At 38.1% G+C, this 21,031-nt stretch overlaps 1 protein-coding gene across 1 annotated transcript in view; it reads left to right on the forward strand.

The window, feature by feature from the left end:
• Positions 1–5,307: 5,307 nt before the first annotated feature.
• Positions 5,308–21,031, forward strand: part of LOC150090176 (uncharacterized) — a 47,313-nt gene continuing 31,589 nt past the window's right edge. Inside the window, exon 1 of the mRNA XM_090368994.1 lies at positions 5,308–5,804. The gene's annotated coding sequence lies outside the window, so the exon portion shown is untranslated. The remainder of the gene's footprint in view (positions 5,805–21,031) is intronic.

Raw genomic sequence — 21,031 nt, forward strand, 5'->3', positions numbered from 1 at the left:
GAATTTTTTTTTTTTTTTTTTTTTTTTTTTTGGCTGGTGCAGCATGGGCCTCAGGCTTCCTTGTACCATATGGCTAATAATAATAATAATAATAATAATAATAAACATCGTGAGTTAACCGACTTTTGAAAGAGGGATGATAGTGGGTGCCTGACGCATGGATCAATCTATCGCGGAGCTGGTCCAGAAATTGAACTCTCCCCGTTCGACAGTATCAAGAGTGTATCTGGAATACGCCGTTTCCGGAATAAAAATAAAAAGTGGTGCAAAAGTTTTTGCCAGTATTATTGAGGATACCTTAAAGGTTCAGGGAAACTGCTAGTTAGGGGGGATGTGAATAATAAATGTGGGTAATACTGACACGCGTTTATCTGATAATATTGGTCAAAGTAACTCTTGCACATACCTCAAGAGTTCTTATCTGTTACCCCAACTGGACATATTATCTGGATGTTCTGGGGGTAGAAACGTTTCAAGTGAGCGGGTAGCTAATATAGATAAAATACACGACAAAACTACTTGCATAGACTGCATTTTTTTGCATATTAGTTCCGTTTCGCTAGCGGCATCTCCATTTGTTTTACACCGTCATTTCCCATAGTTAAATCCATTTTATCAATATATTGAACCTGCATTTTCCCTTAAATATTCTGCCTTAAAAAAAAAAAAAAAAAAGCGCAAGTGGTTCGGAGGATTGCAATGTTCGAACCACAAAAAGAAGTCATTGTTTACTGTAATTTACAATAAACAATGTAAGGAAGATACCTCCTGAAACCTCCTGGAAGGAGATGAATATCTTCATCTCCTTCGGTGAACATCCTTGGCAGCCAATCTGAGAAGGTTGGCTACCAAGGATCTCTATTCTTCACAGCTAGTTTTGCAAATTCTTTATACCTGGGCCCGATCATTTCTACGCATTCCCTATCCATGATTGTCTTGGACATCCTTTTTATTTCCAGTAAGAAATAGGTTCTGTAGCTGGATATCATCATTCTCTTTCTTGGTGATTCCTTTCTACTTATCTCTCTCTCTCTCAGGGTAACTCGGGAATTTTTATTTTTTTGGCTGGTGCAGCATAAGCCTCAGGCTTCCTCCTTGCACCATATAGCTAATAATAATAATAATAATAATAAAATAATAATAATAATTTGTCATTAAGCCTCACATGTTATTTTTCTTCTCTTCAACTTGTTTACTAGTATATATTGAGTATTTAGTTTCATCATTTCATCGATATGCTCATATTTCGAAAGTGTTTACGTATTTTATTTTCGTTTTATTTGATGTTATTTTTTATTTGATTTTATTTTTGCTTAAAGTTCACGTTTTGGTTCCATATAACCCAACAGACCGAATGAAGCATTTTTTAATTCTGAACCTAGTTTTGACATTAAGCTCTACGGAACATTGGCAAATTTTTAATCTTGGTATATATATGTTTCGCCATAGCATTTTTTATTTACATACCGATTATTGTTAGGTAAATTTATAAATTTGTTCTCTATTTGTATTCTTATTTTTGGGACACCTTTTCCTCTGCTGATGACCATAACTTTTGATTTTGCAAAACTGCTTTGACACTTAAGAGGGGAAGGGAAAGCGGATCGGCTGCTCCAACAGGGACATCATTTGGGGGTGGGCGAACGGAGGGGAAAGACGAGTGATGCTATTTTTCCGGGTTCCTGTCGTCTCTCAGCATTCGTTGAAGGAATGAACATACTGTACACCACTTTCTGTTGAAGAGGGATACACTACCGCGTACAATAAAATTGCTAATATGCCAGGTTTGTGGTTCATTTATATCATTCTGTGCATGATCATAATATGCCCACAGGAAATCCGCAAAATTCACAGTCTTAAGGACGAGTTCAAAATTCTTATTACAAGGTGTTGCCTGGGAGAGGAAGGGTGTTCCAAAATTTTAAAAATCGCGCTAAGCAATTTGTGCATCCCTTCCCCCTTTCATTTAGTTTATTATTAAGTAACTTAACCAAATATTTACTCTCCTAAACATCGACACGTTTGTACCAAGAATGAAATGAAAGTTTATTCAACAATTTGGGGAGGAGTTATCTTTGTAAAGAAATTTTTATCTCGTTTTTGTGATACTTGATGTTACTTGGCTAACCAGAAACCTTTTAGGCTATAATCCTCAAGTGTCAGCAGTTTAAATATGCATAACTTAGCTATATGGTTCGTGATGTCATTGTACGCTTCATCGAAAGCTATCGTATGCCACCAATCAGAGAAGTCTCCTGTACTTCATATGCCCGTACTGTTACTGACGTTTTGGGGCCGTCAACCCAGGATCGTGGCGCAGAAATTTGTTGCCTGAAGCAAGAAAATAAATGCCGCCAACGAAAACTACACGCTTCTCCAAAAATGGCTGTTTCGCCTAAACTGAAGTGTCACCACCCGAATCTTTTTAAACCTTTAACAGCTGGTTCTCAGAGGTTTTGTACAACCGTTTAAAAACTTAGAAGAAAGGCGCTATTAGCATCCGTAAAAGAATAAGTGAATTACAGTAGCTGTTACAAAACCGGGGTGACACCACTGGCTTCAACCGCAGTGAACTTCGAAAACAGATACACGTGATCAGCGGCGGTTGCATGTCGGAGCTAAAGGGGCTATAGCCGCTACTCATGATCGAAATAACGTGGATTTTTTTTTTTTTTTTTACATGTAGATTAAAGTTTAATGATTTTTCGAATACTGATTTAGCCTCCCCTTCAAAAAATCCTGGGACCACCACTGCACGTGATCTCTCTGCCCTTCATCCTCTCAGCATGCTTTAGTAGTTCATGTTTTTTTTAAATCAATTCCCGAGTGTGAGGCGTCAGTGTATTGTCTGCAAATTGCGTATATTCTATGGTCGAATTTGATTATTTTACTGAATGATAACTTGATTTTTGGAATGTGGGTTGATAGCAAAACGATTTCCCAAGACCGACTAATTCATCTGCTTTTGTGAAAAACGTCGAGAAAAATTCCTCCTGACTTGAGGGGTATTCAAAGTTTACAGGCTGAACAGTTAAACGGTCTAAGTGACACAAATAATCAATGATAAATCAAGTATATAAACATAAAGGAACTTTTTAAAGATATTAAAAATATATCACAAGTAAGCACAAAATTATTTTTATGCTAATAATCCAGCTGCTTTTGCAGTAAATACCAAAATAAGACTACTAAATAGTAGTAGTAATGGCAAATGATGCAAGAAAGCAAGCTTTTTATACAGCATCAGCAAAAAAAAAAAAAAACAGTTCTTATTCGTACGCTCCAAGAATTTGTCTACTTCTCCCTTGAATTTATTCAACCCATCCACTTCCACAACAGATGGAAGCCTGTTCCGACTTCCGCATCTATCCTGCAACTATCCTTCAACTTGAATTTATGCCCCCTCATTTGTGTACTCAGCAAGTGGAAGAATACCATTAACATTCATCTTACTCAATTCAGTCAAGGCTTTAAACACCTCAATCAGATTTCCCCGCAGGCGCCTGGTCTTGAGACGCTGCAGAATACAACCAAATAAGCAGTCGATGTATGCCAGCGTTTTCCCTTACCTACACAAAATGTACAGTTCTAAACAATTTCATTTCAATGCGTACCACATTATTACTTGTTCAGCACTAAAAATTCTTTTATAAAAGCCCTAACATAATACTAATAATAATTTGTCTGCATGAATTAATCGGTCTTGGGCGATCGTTTTGCTATCAACCCACATTCCAAAAATCAAATTTTCATTCAGTAAAATATATTCTACGGTCAAATTCGACCGTAGAATATATGCCATTTGCAGATAATACACTGACACCTGTATTGACACCATATTAAAAAAACGAACTAATTAGAATTCGAAAAATCATTAAGCTTTAATCTACATGTAACAAAAAAAAAAAAAAAAAATCCACGTTATTTCGATCATGAGTAGCGGCTATATTGTATTACAATTGTCATTAATTCTTCTGTTACAGTGTGTACCACACTCACTCCAATCTGATTATCGGTATGGCATCCATTGCATAACTGAATCAGTAACATGAGCATTTACTTCATCACTGAACTGATTAGCTAAAAGCCTGTTGCATAATGAATAAAGTCATCACACAGTACTTGAATTGTGTGAATTCACACGTCTAGTGTTTTTTTTTTTTTTTTTTAACAAAAATGCACTAGATCGTTTTAAATAAAATATCAGACATCAATAAAGACAAGAGGATAATTTTATTTCTTATAGAAGTATGGAAACCGTGTAATATTACGATGGAAATCATATGTTATATATAAACAGTAGTTGATAATGAAGTTTAGTACTTAGGAGATATTGTATTACACTCCTCCTTTTTGCACATTATGGGGCCCTGGTAGCCCATGCACCGTGAAGGCTCTTCTATTTCATCTTCCGCCTCTAAAAAAGAGGCGCGGGGGGATGAACTTTTTTTCCTCTCTTTTTTTTTGGAGTTAGAGGCAGTGGTAATAACCACCACTTTTGTTGTTTCAAATGTTAAAAATGTAAAACTACATTAAAAAAATTATTTAATGAGCACAAATAAATTATATGAAATTGTAATGCTGTAACAGTGTATATATTTTAAATAATGCAAGTACAGAAATAGTAACTAGAATAAAATATATTAATTCGTAACAACTACAATTGCATTTCTTTCCCAAATTTTATAGTTATAATTACATTACATTGTGGTTATAATATTTGAAACTATGTTTATCGGAATAGTAGAAATCCTACTTAGCTACGATGGCAGTAGTGGATGTCTGATATCGCCATTATTTCAAGTCTTTAATTTGATAATTGTTTTATAAAGTTTTAGTCCTAAATTAAGTGAAGTACCTTTCAATCTCCCTCATCCCAGCAGGTAGACCCAATAGGTTTTTATATCACAATTTGACGAGGCATCCTCTATTGCAGGGTATATACATCGGTTATTATATTTTTATCTGATATTTTTAGGTCTATAACACAATAAACTTTCTTAGAAACTTTTATTCAAAAGTTTAGATACGTACAACAGTAAAATACATTTTTAGGTTTTTTTAAAAAGTTAAAATCATTTTATATAAACATAATGAATTTTGAAAATTGGTATTTACTTTTCTCATTTTCTTTCATATTTTAATAAAATTAAATTTAAATAAATTTCTCTAATTTATGTTAATTAAATACGAATTCGCTACTCAACATTTCACATTAACTTATGCACCGTTCACTATAAACGTGAATGATCGGTTGAGGATAACACAAGTTAGCAACGTTATCGATATTTCCAATCCCCCGACTAATTAACCGCAAAGTAGCCAGACAGTTCACCAATTTCATTCTAGAAAATGGCAAACCCTTACCAAAACTGGGACGTTATAGAAGTGACGCATAGCTCCTTTTTCACTAATGCCGTTAGCAGCGCAACCTATATCGCCAGCCGCAGCAGACAGTCGGGCGAGGGAGAAGGAGACAGGGAACAAAAAAATGTTTATTCCTCTCCTTCCTTCACCAGATGGCTACAGTCTGTTAAGCCTGTTTAAAAATGCCCGCTATGGCTGATAGTTTAACTGTGCAATGCCGGGAGTGCACATTACGCCAGCCAGCGACTTTCTCTTCTTTGAGTGGGTGAAAGGAAGTCCTTCAGAACACCCTAAATGAACGCCTACGTTTATTCCATCACTTGTATTCAACATAAACTATAACGTCACCTCGGGGTGGAGTGGAATAAAGTGTACAGAATTTTGGTGCCCGTAATGGATATGGTGTGTGTCGTAGTGGAATATAATGCGAACTGTTGGTATGTATATATATTTTTTAACTCTGTTTTAAGTCGTGTTATAAACCATCATTAGCAGTCATTGTTATAATCGTTATGTAAAGTTTGATTTATGCCTTCAAATTTTGTGTGGGGAAGGAGTTGGGGGGGCGAGTTTAAGTAGACAAATTCCTTACGTCATGTGATGTAAACACTGATTAATGCTAAACCTAATTGCCCTCGAATATAAAGTTACATGCCTATAAGATTACAAGAAAAGTACTTGAAATACAAGTATATAAGTACGTCGTTACCATAGTTTGTACTAATGCTGAAGCATTTAAGAAAATTATGGTTTGTCTTATTATTAAATATTTTATGACGTCATTCTTCAGGCTCTTCGTAACGTGGTTAGTTTATTGAGGATGCAATTTTAAATGATCGAACGTTCATAATTATACTGTAGCATGAAGTACTGTGAGGGGTGAACCAATAATATTTTCTCCGAACAATTTACACTTAGGTTACAAGCTATCTGTCATGAGCCCAGCATTGGCATGCCAAGATACGGATACAGATGGAACGAATTACGTCCCCGAGCTCTGAGGAAGTTTTTCCCTGTCCGAAAAATCCTTTCTGTTGCATTTCTCAGCATTATTTTTCATGGAATGGACGAATACAACGATCCGCCCTATATTTTGGTTTCGAGTTTCCCATAATTAAGCAACTTTGGGAACATCTGTAGTCAAAGCCGGTTTAAGGGGTTTGGCCGTGTAGGTAACTGCCAAGGGCGACAAAGTTCATACGTGTGAGGAGGAAGAGAAAAATGTTGAGCAGCAGTTTGAAAGGAAAACAAAAAGTTTAATAAACAGAAAGGAAACGTAAAGTGATTTAACACTGCTTCCCACTGAAACTGGTGCTCCTAATTTTGTGCATTTTCGAGCATCCGTAATAATCCTTTGTGTGATCAAGAAGATTTGTTTATTTCGTTTTATACAATATTCTAGTTATACATTTTCTAGATTTTTTTTTTTTTCTCTTTTGCGTATATTTATTATTTCAAAATAATCCACATATTTACCTCAGGAAAAATTGGGAACGCACACTAAATATTTTTTCTATACGAAAATTTTTTCTCAAACTGTTTCCATGTGTTTCCTAAAACAAATAAATACCGAAAGTTATATATATATATAATAAAAAAAATATATAAGCATTGGTAGACAATGATAGGACCGTGCAATGACATCCAGAGACCATGGCGTATGGTTGGTTTTCTGGAATGCCCCTTCTTTTGTTATAGCTATGCTGCACCATTTAAAACTCCCTCTATGTCAGGGCCCGAGTGCATTGCTTCATCTAGCGCACCCCCTGTTCCTCTTCCACCACCACTTTTGCACGGCCTTGCTACTACAGCAAGTTACTATCTACCGATGTTTTTAGCCGATAGTAAATAAGGATGGATGGAAACAACATGTATACTCGCTGACCAATGAAAATTATATCACGAACCACTGTTTGGAGATTGCTGTTCTAGTAGATAGGTTATGGGCTGATTTTGCCCTTTTGAAATGTAACAACTTTAGTGTTTTTATGGTAATACGAAAGGTTATAGGGACCTGTAGTACTGAGAAGACAAGACATTTGACTTGAATTTCCTTAGGTCTTAATTTACAGGAAATATAAAAGGAGGGTCCTTCCGCAGAACAGGAGAAGAGAAATAATTTTTCACTTGTAAAAAAACGCCTATATAAAAAATAAAATAAATTTTCTGTTTATACTCCCGGACGACTACAGGGTCAGAGGGGTTCACAAGATAGAGAGAATACAAGAAAATGTACTGTATTTAGCAGTCACGGGCTTGAACTCTGCAGGTCTACTTATCCTCGTGCCTGATGACTCGGCGGCAAGAGGACATTTTTAAAAGCTTCCTTTTTTTGAAGAGGGGTTAGAGGCGATTGAGTACTTAGTTCTGTATCTGGATAGATTCTAGCATGTGTGCGCTGACCAGGCTAGCCAGGTGGGTAAAGTGCCTGCCTGGCAACCCAAAGGTCGCGGGTTCGAATCCCGCCTCGGGCTTGGATCAGAGTAAAATGAAAAAACTTTGGGAGGTGTATTATAGCCACAGAAGCCGATGCGCCAAAAAAAAAAAAAAAAAAAAAAGTGTGTGTGATATAATCTCTCATTATTTTACATAATGGACATTAACTGCGCACGCACACGAAGTGTGAATGCAGTTAGTTAAGCCTTGGGTTGTCCACTTTTTTATATATACAATGTAAAGTGCAATCAATGTATACAGGATATTGATTGCCGTAGCTGGCTGAAGTATATTTCCCATTGTAATGGGAAGAGCCTCAATGGGCAGTTTTTGCACCATGACCGAGTCTGCCCAAAACAAAGGTTGCATGACAGGTTTTAGGAGAATCGGGCGACCAAGGCCATATTACTCCGTGTATATTGTTTGTAAATTGCGTGTGTTCTGAGGTCGATTTTCTCTTTGCTGGACGAAAAACCCGAATTTTCGGGAGAAAAAAACCATGCTATCCTCGCGTGAGACCGACTAACTCAGCCACGTTATAGAAATGACCAATAAAAATTCCTCCCATCATCGACGGGATTCGAATTCAGGTCTTTTTCCACCCGGTGTGGGGAAGACGGTGATCCTACCAACTGTGCTACAAGTGTTGTTTTTATAGGTTCACCCACAGGCAGCTAAAGTTCACCGAATAACATTTTATTTTATATTATATAATAGTACTGTCATGTGTTGACGCTTGTAAAAGCTACTACTGTGGAAGGTGCTAGTTCCTTCTTCCTCTCAAAAAAAAAAAAAAAAACTAGGTGCGCTACTGATTGTGTTATACAGGGGATCCACGTTATCCGAGGATAATTGGTTCCAAAAAATTCCACTTAAAACGGGGACCAATTTTCGTAATGTTTATTATTTAAATAAAACTAAATGCAACTAGGCATAATATTTTAAGAGTTTAAGATTCTATATAATATCAGTGTAGATACACCGTAGACAACTCTTAAAGAAAAAGTATGATAGTAGTGTGAAAAGCATAATTTCATCTGTATCTCATATTGTGCTCATCCGTCACAATGAGTTGCCCATGTATTGCACTACTTCGAATAAGTAACGCTTCACTAATAGAGAAGACTATTGTTACGTATTCTTGGTGGGCGCCACTACCCAGACGGCACCGTTTCAAAGCTAGTTGGCTTTTCATCGGTGGGTAGGCAGGTACCCTGGTATTGCAAGTGAAGCGTTCCTTGTTCCAGGTAGTGCAATACATGGCAACTCGTTGTGAAGGACGAGTAGATATGGTGTATCTTCATAGATATTATATAGTAATGTTTATTATGTACTTGTACATAGTAAAAAATGGATGAAGGAACTGAAAAATGAGAAAATTATTTTATTAGATATTTTTTATTATAATATGCTACACAATACAAGGTTATGTAAAGTTTATTTAAGTTACACTATTTTTCATTTGTACGAATAAAGAATGAATCCAGAGTTGTTCATGTTGTGTTTTTTTTTTTTTTTTTTTTTTGCCGTATTTTTTCAGATAAAATTGTGTCGTAGCATTTAGTTATGTTTTTAACTTCGCGCTTAACATTTGTTGCACGATTATGAGGAAGATCGTTCTCACAAAGAAAAAAAAAAGTGCTTGGTCAATTTTCTCAAGAAAAAAAGCTTTAATTTTCAAATCCTCGTAACTTCGGGAACTCGGATAATGAATACTCGGATACGGGGGATCCCCTGTGTTTTGTAAAGTTCCTACCCTTGAATTACTCAAACTTTATCCCTACATTTACTTTCTGCCTACTAGCCAACTACTGTCACATTTCATAATCCGTTATTTTTACTGCTGTGCTGTTAATTTTTTTTTTTTTTTTTTTTTTTCTTGATTTCAGTCAGTGTTCGCCCATGTTAACACGGAAATATATTGTTCTTTATACTGAATAGAAACTTCAGCTCTTTCAATAAACAGATTTTGTTTATTATCTGGGGTTTCGATTTCCTACCCCTGATAATCGGGAGTCTACTGTATATTTTTGGAGTTGCACATCGGGATCATTTGTGTGCAGTACGGACAATTCCTTATGGAATTTATTAGCATAAAACCACTAGCAGCCCGCCTAGTGCTCCTGAAAAACCAAGCGTTAATTGGAATGTTGTTAATCGAAATTAGTATCCCGTACGAATTAATACAATAAGTTAAGAACTGCGTCAGAGTCAACGCTTTTCACCTTTTACACTGATGAGCCACAGCGTTATGACCGACTACCTAATAAATAAATAAATAAATAAATAAGATCTTTATTGTACAGTTCACCGGTACACGCAGGTACCACGACCATACAATACCCTTCACGGCACCATGCCAGGGGTTAACAAACGGCAGAGATAATAAAGGAATTGTAAAGATTAATTATAAGCAAATTATATAATAAAAAAAAAAAAAAAAGTACTCATAGCAGATAACATTGACTTGAAAGGAAAACTAATACAAAATAACAAATTGTGATAACAAAAGCTTTTCCTCAAGTCCAGTTTTCTGAGAGTCTCTTGCCCCGCCATAACGATCTGAGATCAGTTTGTAGTTCTGGAGACCACGTGCAGATCTAGGATGATCCTTCTATACTTTTTATCATCTATGATTTTAAATAAGTCAGCATCCAGGGATTGAACCAGGTGGAGCTTCTGATAAGGGAGGAACCGATCTTTCAAATGTAGTCTCGAAGGAAGAGCAAGAAGCTTGGGAGTGGAGCGGAGACCTGGTTGGGGAATCCGCCAGCACACGGTGTCCCAAACGTTGGGTGCTGAGACTCTCCCGGCAATCATTTTTACGGTGAAGATGAGTCTTCTCTCGTGCATTAATGCTGAAAACCTGGTTAAATTCAGCGCGTTGGCCATCGGTGTTGTGCGCTGCTGTGGTGGGAGATGACACTTCCAGGTTGCCCACTTCAGGAGCCAGTATTCAGCGGCTTTTAATGGTTTAATTGTGGTGTCTGCAGCTGAGCCCCACAACTCTACTCCATACAGTACACTTCCAAAAATCATCATCCTGATATACATTTTTATCAGGTTTCTGTTGTGAATGTGTAGCAAGTGCTGCTTGGCAACCCACCGTTTCTTGTTGAATTTAGCACAGAGTTCTATATGGTGATGGAATCGTAATTTTCTGTCGAAGATTACACCCAGATCTCTTTGCTTTTCAACGCAGGGGATCGGGACTCCGTCAATCGCAGGCTGAATTATGGTTGGTATGGGTTTAAGAGAGAATACCATGATGGCAGATTTCTCAGGGTTCACTTGCAGGTCAAAATTCTTGAGGTACTGCTGTACAGGTCTTGTTGATGGTTACTGTGGCGTTTTTGGCTTCATCGGTCAAATTTATTTTTGTGAAGATCTTTAAATCATCTGCATATGATATCATATCTGTTCTATTGTGTATTAGTGAGTAGATGATAGCAGTGAAAAGAATTCCGGACAGGACTCCTCCTTGTGGAACGCCTGCATGTATTTGTCTAGTATACCTTTGTTTTCCTATGTACATTTGGATGATTCTATTCTGAAGAAAGGATGTCAGAAACTTCAATACTGGGCCTGTGATGTGATAGTAATTTCGAAGGAGTTTGAGCAAGGCTGGGATGTGAACACTATCGAACGTAGCTTGTAAATCAAGATATGTGATTGCCATTTCTTCTTTCTCCTCAAATGATCCAAGGATTGCATTAGTAGTCATAATCAGGTTACTAACTGTTGATCTGTTAACGTGTTGGGACTCCTTTTGCCGAGATAACCACTTGCACCGGCTTGGAATTGACTCCACGAGACTGCGAAACGTGTCCTCCGTTATTTTGGACCAGCTGGACAGAAAGGCGTTCCGGAGTTCCCCCAAGGAGCAAAGCCCTGGCGTAGACTGGCGAATGTTGCCTTACACCGCATTCCAAAAATGTTCAATGGGATCGAAGTCGGGGAGCAGACGAAATGCTTGGACATGATCCTCAGATCTTTCCTGAACACCGCGGACCTTGTGACACGAAGCGTTGTCTTGTTGAAAGAGTACAGTGCCATGTGGATACATGGTCACCATGTAGGGAAAAACTTGGTCTGAAACAATGCCGAGATAGACATGTATGCTATCTTATGTAGGGCAGCATTCAAACGTTGGTTCAACTCTGCCTTGGTACACTGTGATGAATAGAGATCTCTGTAAAACATCAGAATTTATGCTGTGTGTGTGTTGTTTCTGGCCACTTTGTCACCAGGAGATCACCTGGAAAGCCTGCTCAGTGTCCGTCTACACCATGGGGAGGTGTGCCAGAACTACGCATGCACCGTGGCCACCCTCGAAAACCTCTTTTTTTTTTACAGCTCTTACTGCCCTAATAACAGAGCAAAAAAAAAAAAAAAAAACCACAGAATGTCGAGATAGGATCTGGCGGTGAGAATTTAAAGAGACCCAATGATGTCCATGACAACATCCCTTCCTCCCCCAAAACAGCAATACCATTGCCGCCCGCCTGTTTTCGTTCAATTCGTGCAGTCTGGTTGCAGCTGTTCCTCTGCTCGCTGTGAATACACATCCATACATCGACATCATAGAGCTGGAACCTTGATTCATCAGACCAGGCCCCTCTTTGCCAGTCTTCCAATGCATGCTGCAAATGGAAGTGTCCAATACGGTCGGTCAACATAGGCACATGAACAGGTCGACTATTCCGTAGGCTCTCTCCACAAGAGCGTCCGCTGGATGGTGTGCACGGAAACGTTTCTCTGTGAGCCCTATTTGTAGTCTGCCTTTAGCTAAGGAATCTTGAGTCGTCTGTTGTTCCAGACAGAACGTGTTCGCCGCGGCCATCAATAAGTGGTGGTTTCCCTTCACGTTGGGGTTTTGTGTGACATTTTTTTTTTTTTTTTTTGTGATGAAAACGTGAAAGGTACTAGAACCCGTAGTACTCAGGACCGTGCATCGGTTGAAGTTTTAGAAGATGAAAGAAAATGCTTTTTGACATTAGACTTGAATTTCTGTGGATTGTTATTTTCAGGAAATACGTATGAAGGGAGGTTGTTCCAGAAAATGAAAACTGAAGGAATAAATGAGGAAGAAGAAAGTTGGTTCTGTGAGTTTGAAGAAGGAAAATAAATAAATATTTACTGATTGCGGCACGTGTTCGTATTTGGTTCGGAATTGAGGGAAAATTATAGAAGCCAGTTTAAAAGCACAGTGCCCATGGAAGTATCTATAGAAAAGGCATACAGCAGAAAGAGAATATCTATGAGACAGAGAGTAGAGAGACTTTGTTAGAGATGGGTCATTAATTAACTTAACTGCCCTCTTTTGAATGGTGTCTAGAAGCCCGAGAGAGATTATGGGGCACCTTCCCGAATGTAGAATTAATATTCTATGGTAGGAGGATTTAAGATTTGTACAGTGAGTATCTGTTTAGAAGAAAAGTAAGACTGAGAACAAAAGAAAAAACCAAGTTTTTTTTTTTTTTTTGTTTTTTTATGCAAAGGAAGCAATATTTGTGGTGTGCTTATGCCAACACAGATTAGAAGTCAGGGTAATCCCCAAGAGATATGCGATCTTGTCTAGAAATCTCAGTAGCATCGAAGATTAGCATTAGAGCAAAAAGAATTGTTTTTGCGATATACAAGACAGGACTGAGTTTTGGAAGGATTGAAATTAACTTATCTTTGCTACATTGGAGATTTACTTGGAGATCAGCATTTAAGGAATTGGTAGTGGATATTCGAGAAGTTGAAGATATTTGAGCAGGATAAGATTTTTTTTTAGCATTAGCGTTAGTAAAGGCATACGATGCAAGAAAGCAAGCTTATGCAGCATCAGCCAAAAAAAAAAAAAAAAAAAAACTGGAAGGTGAAATGCAATGTGCTATCATCAGCAGAATTATGAATAGCATTTCCAGTCAATGGAAGAAGGCTATTAATACACAAAAGGAAAGAGAGAAAGCATGTATGTTCTGTGTTCTCTATTGAGCTGTAATATATACTGCTAAGTGTTGTTCTCTGACAGTACAGCGCAGGAATGATAAACTAATTACATATGCCATGAGCAGCACATAGGAAAGTATACGGGCACGCGGCCATCCATATATTTGAAAAATCTTTTTTTTATTTGAAGGCAAATTTGTTTTACGGTATATGAGTCACATCTAGCGGCGAAAAACGTAAGTATAATTATGTGCAGAATTATACTTACGGTGTTTAAGTTCGTATTAGAAATTTTCAAGTATTGTTACATTTTTATGTACTGTATATACACTGGCGCCTCCGTAGCCAGGTGGGAAGGAGCAGCAGTGCGTAGCACACGCTTCTTGATTAGACCGGGGTTCGAGCCCGTCACCACCAAATACGGAAAGGTCAGGGAATGACCACCGCATATCCCGGAGCAATATGGCCTTAGTTGCTAATGCTCCTAAAAAACAAACAAACAAAACTGTATATATAATCACGCCACTTGTTGTGATCACGAATAATATGATTATTCGTTTAATATTATCACTTTTATGAGGTCCCGTTAGATATATACTAATACATAGAAAAAATCGTCGTTTATTGTAGTCAGAACTTCAGTTTTTGTTATCCTTTTTTGCGTTATCGTAGTTTACTTTTGTGCAGTGGAAGTGATTAAGCAACGTCCCGATATCTTCTTGAGCTTTGCCACGTTGCGTGGCTACTGCTGTTGCTTCCTGCAGTTCATATGATCTTTGATGTTGTTACTCCGTTAAAGTATCTGTATTTCCACCAATCACTGTTTTACGTAGAAAATTTACTATTTTCTAATTCTTAATTTTAATATTTTCTTTATTTGTTTAATTTAATGGTTTGTATGGATTTTCAGAAATATGACAAATTCATTTTTGTTTATGAATTTCTCGAAGAAATAGCGGACAATCAAATTAGGGTATACGAGGAGGTATCAGAAAGTTCGTACCCTTACCTAGAAATAATAGCCCTAGAAAGCTGAAACTTCACAGGAACTTTAATCCTTTTCTACTCTCCATGTATAGTAACACATTTCTCCCATCTATGGATCAGTTGTTTAATGCCTTGATTATAGAAGTTCGTCTTTTTGCCAGAAACCACGATTCCACTTCATTGGTGACTTCCTTAGACGAATCAAAGCGGCATCCACGCAATGGTTTCTTCATTTCTCGAAACAAGAAGTCTGACAGTGCTAGGTCAGAAGAATAGGGTGGGTGCTGCAGTACAGTAGTTCGAAGCCGCACTGGGCAAGAAAGTTGGTGTTGGCAACGGCCGTGTGAGCCGGTGCATTGTCTGACAGAAGACGGGCACCTTTGGTTAACATTACACGCCTTTTCACCTTCAAAGCGTCGCGTAACTTTTTCAAAAGATTTCTGTAGTATTGTCCGGTAAGTGTAGAAACACGAGATAAGTAATCTGTCAGGATAACCCTTTTTCTGTCCCAAAACGCGGAAAACATCACCTTCTTCGCAGATGGAGTGGTCTTTGCCTTTTTTGGGAGGTGGGGAGCAAGTGTGCTTCCACTGCTTTGGCATGGCTTTAGTCTCCGGATTATACTGGTACACTCAGCATTTGTCACCAACCAATCAAAAAAGTTCTCAACATCCGCATTACACAAATCCAACAGTTTGCGAGAACATTGCATTCGACATTGCTTCTGCAAAGGCGTCAGCAATCTTGTAACCCATCGTGCGGGAGTCCTTAGATATGTGCAGATGGTCATGTAAAATGCTATGGGATCCATATGTAAAATTAAAATTAGATCCATAACTAATTATGGCCAATTCTGCCCATACACAGCTTTCTTTTCTTCGTCAATTTCCTGAGCTTTCTTGCCCTGCAAATGCAGGAACTTGATCGCTGCTCGATACTCCACTTTGTCAACCATAGCGTCCTTCCTGAGATTCCGGGCTGCACCTCTGGTGTACGATCACCTATGAGAATGAAATTTCACATGTTAGTTATTGAATATGTAGAAAACTTACATTAAAAACGGTATCTTCCTACTGATGTTTTATCTATGTCAGGATACTAACTTTTTATACCCCCTCGTATTTTTGATTTTTGTGGTTTTTCTTTCTGTCCACTTCCATCTTTTTATGTACACATTTCCGCTTTGTATCAATAAACAACCACCCTGAACAGTTCATTCTTGTTCGATCAGTTATTGTTGTTTAGCTGCCCCAAAATGATCACAGTAAGTGGGTGCCTCCGTAGCCAGGTGGGAAGGAGCAGCAATGCGTAGCACATGCTTCTTGATTAAACCGGGGTTCGAGCCCGTCACCACCAAATACGGAGGATGCGGAAAGGTCAGGGAATGACCACCGCATATCCCGGAGCAATATGGACGTAGTTGCTAATGCTCCTAAAAAAAAAAAAAAAAAAAAAAAACCAAACCATCACAGTAAGCGGCATGCGCTATAATAACAATAAAGACTACTTACTAATTTTAGTTAGTTTTTTAGGCGGGTTAGCGTAAAGCGCCTGTCGTCTTCATGTCCTCCCATTCGTCCGTCCGCATGTAATAATTCGACTCCTAATGGGTGGACTTTTATGAAATTTTGTAGGCTCGTTTGAAAAACATGTTGGGCAATCCCCAAATTTCAATAAAACAGAACCAATAGAAATCCAACAATTATTATTTTTGATGTCCGTCGATCCACATATTCGTGATTTTCATGAAAGCGTATATTTGGCTCTCTTTTAGAACGATTTGTCGAGCCTTCCCAAATTTCATTAAAATCGGACCAACATAAATCCCGATTTTTTTTTCTCATATATCACATAAACTATCCATGCACTGTATATTCCAATGGAATCACTGGCTGGTTATAGGAAATGAATACCCGCCTGAAATCTAACGCACTGCATACATTAACTAACTTTTTTTTTTTCCTATCGCGTGCGAAAATTGCCATATTTTTATTTCAGATTATTTTCTGGCACGCAGGACTGAAAAGGTTCGCCACTGCTGGTATAGTGAATTTTACATTTTTTTTTGGAGAGTTCGGCGTTCAGATCCTGTCAGAAGCTTTTGAAATTCTTAAAGGATCTCTTCAGTCGGGCTGTAGTCCGCTGATATTGGGTGGAAGTAGTAGGAGGTTCCAGCCCGAAAAATATGTGAATCGACCCGTGAACACAGGCTGCACAGACATAATTTGCATAATAAACCATATGAACTGGCCCACTATTGCGAAAGTAGTCTATGTACGAAAACCTTTCTGAAGAACTATACTCCGGCCTAACCTGAGCTAACGATTATCTAGAAAAATTTGATACTTCTACTTTGCTATTGTTTCTGTCAATAAAAATGAACTGATATAGCAGCCACTGTATCTTAAAGAACTTTCTTAGTGAAAATTCTGAAAGCTGTCCAGTGCTTTAATGATAATCTATGAGATGCGTCGAAGGAAGTTTCTGTTTACGCGATATCCTCTTCTATAACAATTTATGTATGCCTTATGAAGTTCTCCAGATGATGGTATGTGCAATACTCAGTGGCGGTGTTCATCTTGAAAATGCAAATCGTCATACTTTCGTTCATAAGAATCACCTCCCACCTCTAGTAAGCCTACCCTTGGAAAGGGTGGAGTTTTCCGGTGGAAGATCTTGGTTATTTAGAGATTTTCCCATTGAATGCTATGGCTACAGTGCGTCTCCAATGAAAAGAACCTCCTGCTGAATTTATAGCCTTGACGAGTACTACTAGATTGTGCTTGTCGAGGTATGGTTCTGAAGCTGTAGCGAACAAGTAGTACTGGGTTAATAAAACTATTAACTAGTTTTAGTACTAGTTTAATAGTTAATAAAAAAAAATTATATTTTTTCCAAGGGACTCATATCTGTTTAATTTTGATGTGCAGTGGACCCTTTACAGAAGAATTCAACTACGTTATTAAACTCCAGCTGGCCATATTTTATAGTTAAAGAGCGATTCAAAGTTTCCAACATCTTCCGTGATCTTGGAAGACAGGTTAGTTTGTGAGAAATTAATGACTGCTATTAACCTGAAGTAAGAGTATCTCACTCGCATCGTTCTCCTTGGTTCTAGGGATGGCTGACTGAAAATATTCCGAGCCCATCTTAGCTCACTACTAACGTTTACTACTCTTATTCTGCCATAGTGAGGATTCCAGTAACTCGCATTTTGGGTGTATTTAATTCGAGTGGTACTGAGAATTGATTAACCAGTTTCCTCTTTTCCATGCATCATGAACTCCATATGGCTTTTGATGTTATTTTTAGTTGGTAAATACTTAGTTTTGGTATTGTGTCCATCTTTTCCGTTATATGAGATAACATCTATTTTGTGAAAGTTCGTGTCTTCCTACACACTATTTGGAAGCGGGGGAAGAGAATATATTGCTTTTCCGATTTATATTGTTTCATTTGCCTACTTGAATAACCGTCCTTGATTGTAGTGATCTTTGTTTTATATACTATATTATAGAATATAGTAGATGATATTCTATCTATCATCTACCATATTCTATGATAAGCATATAAATGATCATCCTTATAATTGTGGTGTTTTTTTTTTTTTTTTAAATGATTTCCGGTGATATGTTTGTTTTTTAGAGTTGTGTTGTTAACAGTATCTACTCTGTTTATTCCTTTACTTGCATCTTCTTTCCGTTCATTGTATTTATATCTGGAACACTTCTACCTCTATTCCGATCTTATCTTGACTGCATTCAAGAATTATATTTTGTGTAAGTCTTTTTATATTTTTTTAAATTTCAATTGAATTTAGTAGATCTGATACTACTTGCTTTAATTCTGTTACACGTTTGGTCAGCAGTGAAATATATTCTTTAACGAGTCGTACTCGTTGAGTTCCTTATGTTCCAATGTCACATTATGTTATTAGATAGATAAAATAGACTCTTAGTGGCTTATTTTCTACCTGTTATTTCTTTAGCGTAGTCCCTTCCTTTTAAAGAAATGTAATTCTTTTGTCTCCTGTATCTGCCAAGGTTGTATTACTGACGATCGATGTGTCACTTCCTCTTTCTAGTTTGATTACAATTCAACAGATACGTCATGCATGCTAAGGGCACTTTCTTGGTTATAGAGAAGTGCCAACAGGATTGTGGCCTGTACACTTGTAAATGATAAATTCTTCTAATTATTTGATTTTAAAAATTTTGGATACATGCAGACGGTTTTTTTTTTTTTTTTTGTGTGGAAATAAAATTTATTAAATAAACTTATTTTTCATTCAAAGCATTCTTGGTCATTTAGAATGCTTTGAATGAAAAGTAACACAATGGAGAGTATACGTTGTTTCTGAGCTTGTAAACAGCTGCATTAATAAATACCATTTAATAACAAATCGATGTTGTATATAAAATTTGATAGCCTGACTTCTGAGTGAGAATACATACAGTATTAGTATTGACAACAACGTTGATGTAAGGAAGTAAAGATTATACAACCCTAACAAAAAAAACAAACAAACTTAATTTCCTCATTCCTTCCAATAATTTGTCCAAACCTTCCGTTTAGAATTAAACTATCAATTGAGGTATGAGGTATTGAGGGTCTAGCGGCTCCTGGGATTTCTCCCATCTCCGCGAATGTTCTATGTATCGGTGACAGTACCCTGTCAAAGCCAGAGATTTAGAAGTGTGTGGGTCATGAGTAGTGTTATATGTTGTGCCCATTGTTTATCCGGCTTATTGGCCGCCAGGCCCCTAATGGGACCAGACGTTGCCCATACCTCGCCACGTGGAGGCTAGCCGGGTGTTACCATTGAGTCAATTGTACTCTGGCAGGTCCTGCCACTTACTTTCCTGGGATTTTAGTGGCTAGGACCTAAAATAAAATTGGAACGACCGCGGTTGATTTTAAATCACTTACATTAAAGCACTAATGTGGGGTTTGACGCTGAAAGCCTGTTTCTAAAGTGCCTAAAAGGTTGGGCGAAATTTTTTGGTGTATTTTAAATTTGGACGTGTAGGGCTATACGCTGTGCAAGAAAAAGTGCTGGGAGGGGAGAGTGAAGGCTGGGGGGTGAAATAGGAAGAAGAGGGTCGATAGGGTAGGTGACCCCCAATTTTTCAGTGAGGCATGCCCATGCCCCACCAGAGGGAAGAAATGGTGTGGCAGGGAAGAGAGGCGACAGCAAGCCGTCACCTCCCTCCCCTGCCGGGAGTGGGAGTAAAAGAATTGCACTGCACAAGAGAGTGCAGAGCATAGAGCCAATATGGCTCCGTTGAGGCAGCAACTTGGAGTTTCTCTATCTTCGTTGGTCTTCTCTGTCATTGATAGCCATATTTTTCCTCAGCTAGGAACACTGGTCAGGTCCATTGTTGGTCTGTTAGCTATGGCTGTGGTTCTCTTCATCATGGAAAGATCCGCAGCTCCATGGGGTTATTCTTGCGATCGCTGGTTTTAGATGATTAGTAGTAAGCAGGTTCCTGGGCGAGGTTCTCCTTGAGTCATCTCCACGCGTGTTCTGTGTCTCCTTTTTTTTTTTTTTTTTTTTATCTTCTTCTGTAGATGGCTATCAGTGTTTTACGCCTACCAAATAGTTTTTGGGCATATTCCTTTAGCTCCCTGTATTCCTCAAGTGAGTCCAATAGATGTGATTCCAAGTTCTTGGGGAGGTAGTGTATTGCAGTGATCAGTCTGCACCTGAGGTCCTCATAATGGGTGCAATCATACATAATGTGCTCCCAGCACTCAAGCTCCCCACAGGCACATCTCGGATCCACCTCAATCCCCAGCGCTGCCAGCTTGGCTTTAAAGGCCCCGTGACCAGTCAATAAATAGGTGGTATATAAGCCAGGTTGAAACCAAGTTGGGGGACTGGGGTACATCCTGTCGATGTTCGGAATGAATTTCCTGGTGATATTTCCCTTATTTGAGTTGGCCCAACGCTCCTGCCAAACTTGCATCAGGTGTTTTTGCAGCCTTGTCTTTTCATTTTTTTGTGGTGCATTAACGTCCACAGTATAAAACTATCAATTGTTGGAATAAACTATCAATTGATTTAGTTTGTAGAGGCTGCATACAGAACTCCAATATTTCTTTGTAAGAATATCCTTTTGTGCCGCCGAATAGTCCTGTTTCTCTTCTCTCTACCCTTTCCAACTGATCTATATTCTACCTAAAATCAATTTTCTAAACCTGTATGCAGTATTCCAGATGTGACCTATCCACTGTCTTATACAGTGGGATAATCACCACGTTGTGCCTGCTGGAAAAATTGCCCTCGTGGTAACGCAGT

The sequence above is a fragment of the Mastigoproctus giganteus genome, chromosome 2, assembly GCF_048544385.1.
Source record: "Mastigoproctus giganteus isolate SK-2022 chromosome 2, ASM4854438v1, whole genome shotgun sequence".
NCBI classification, from domain to species: Eukaryota; Metazoa; Arthropoda; class Arachnida; order Uropygi; family Thelyphonidae; genus Mastigoproctus; species Mastigoproctus giganteus.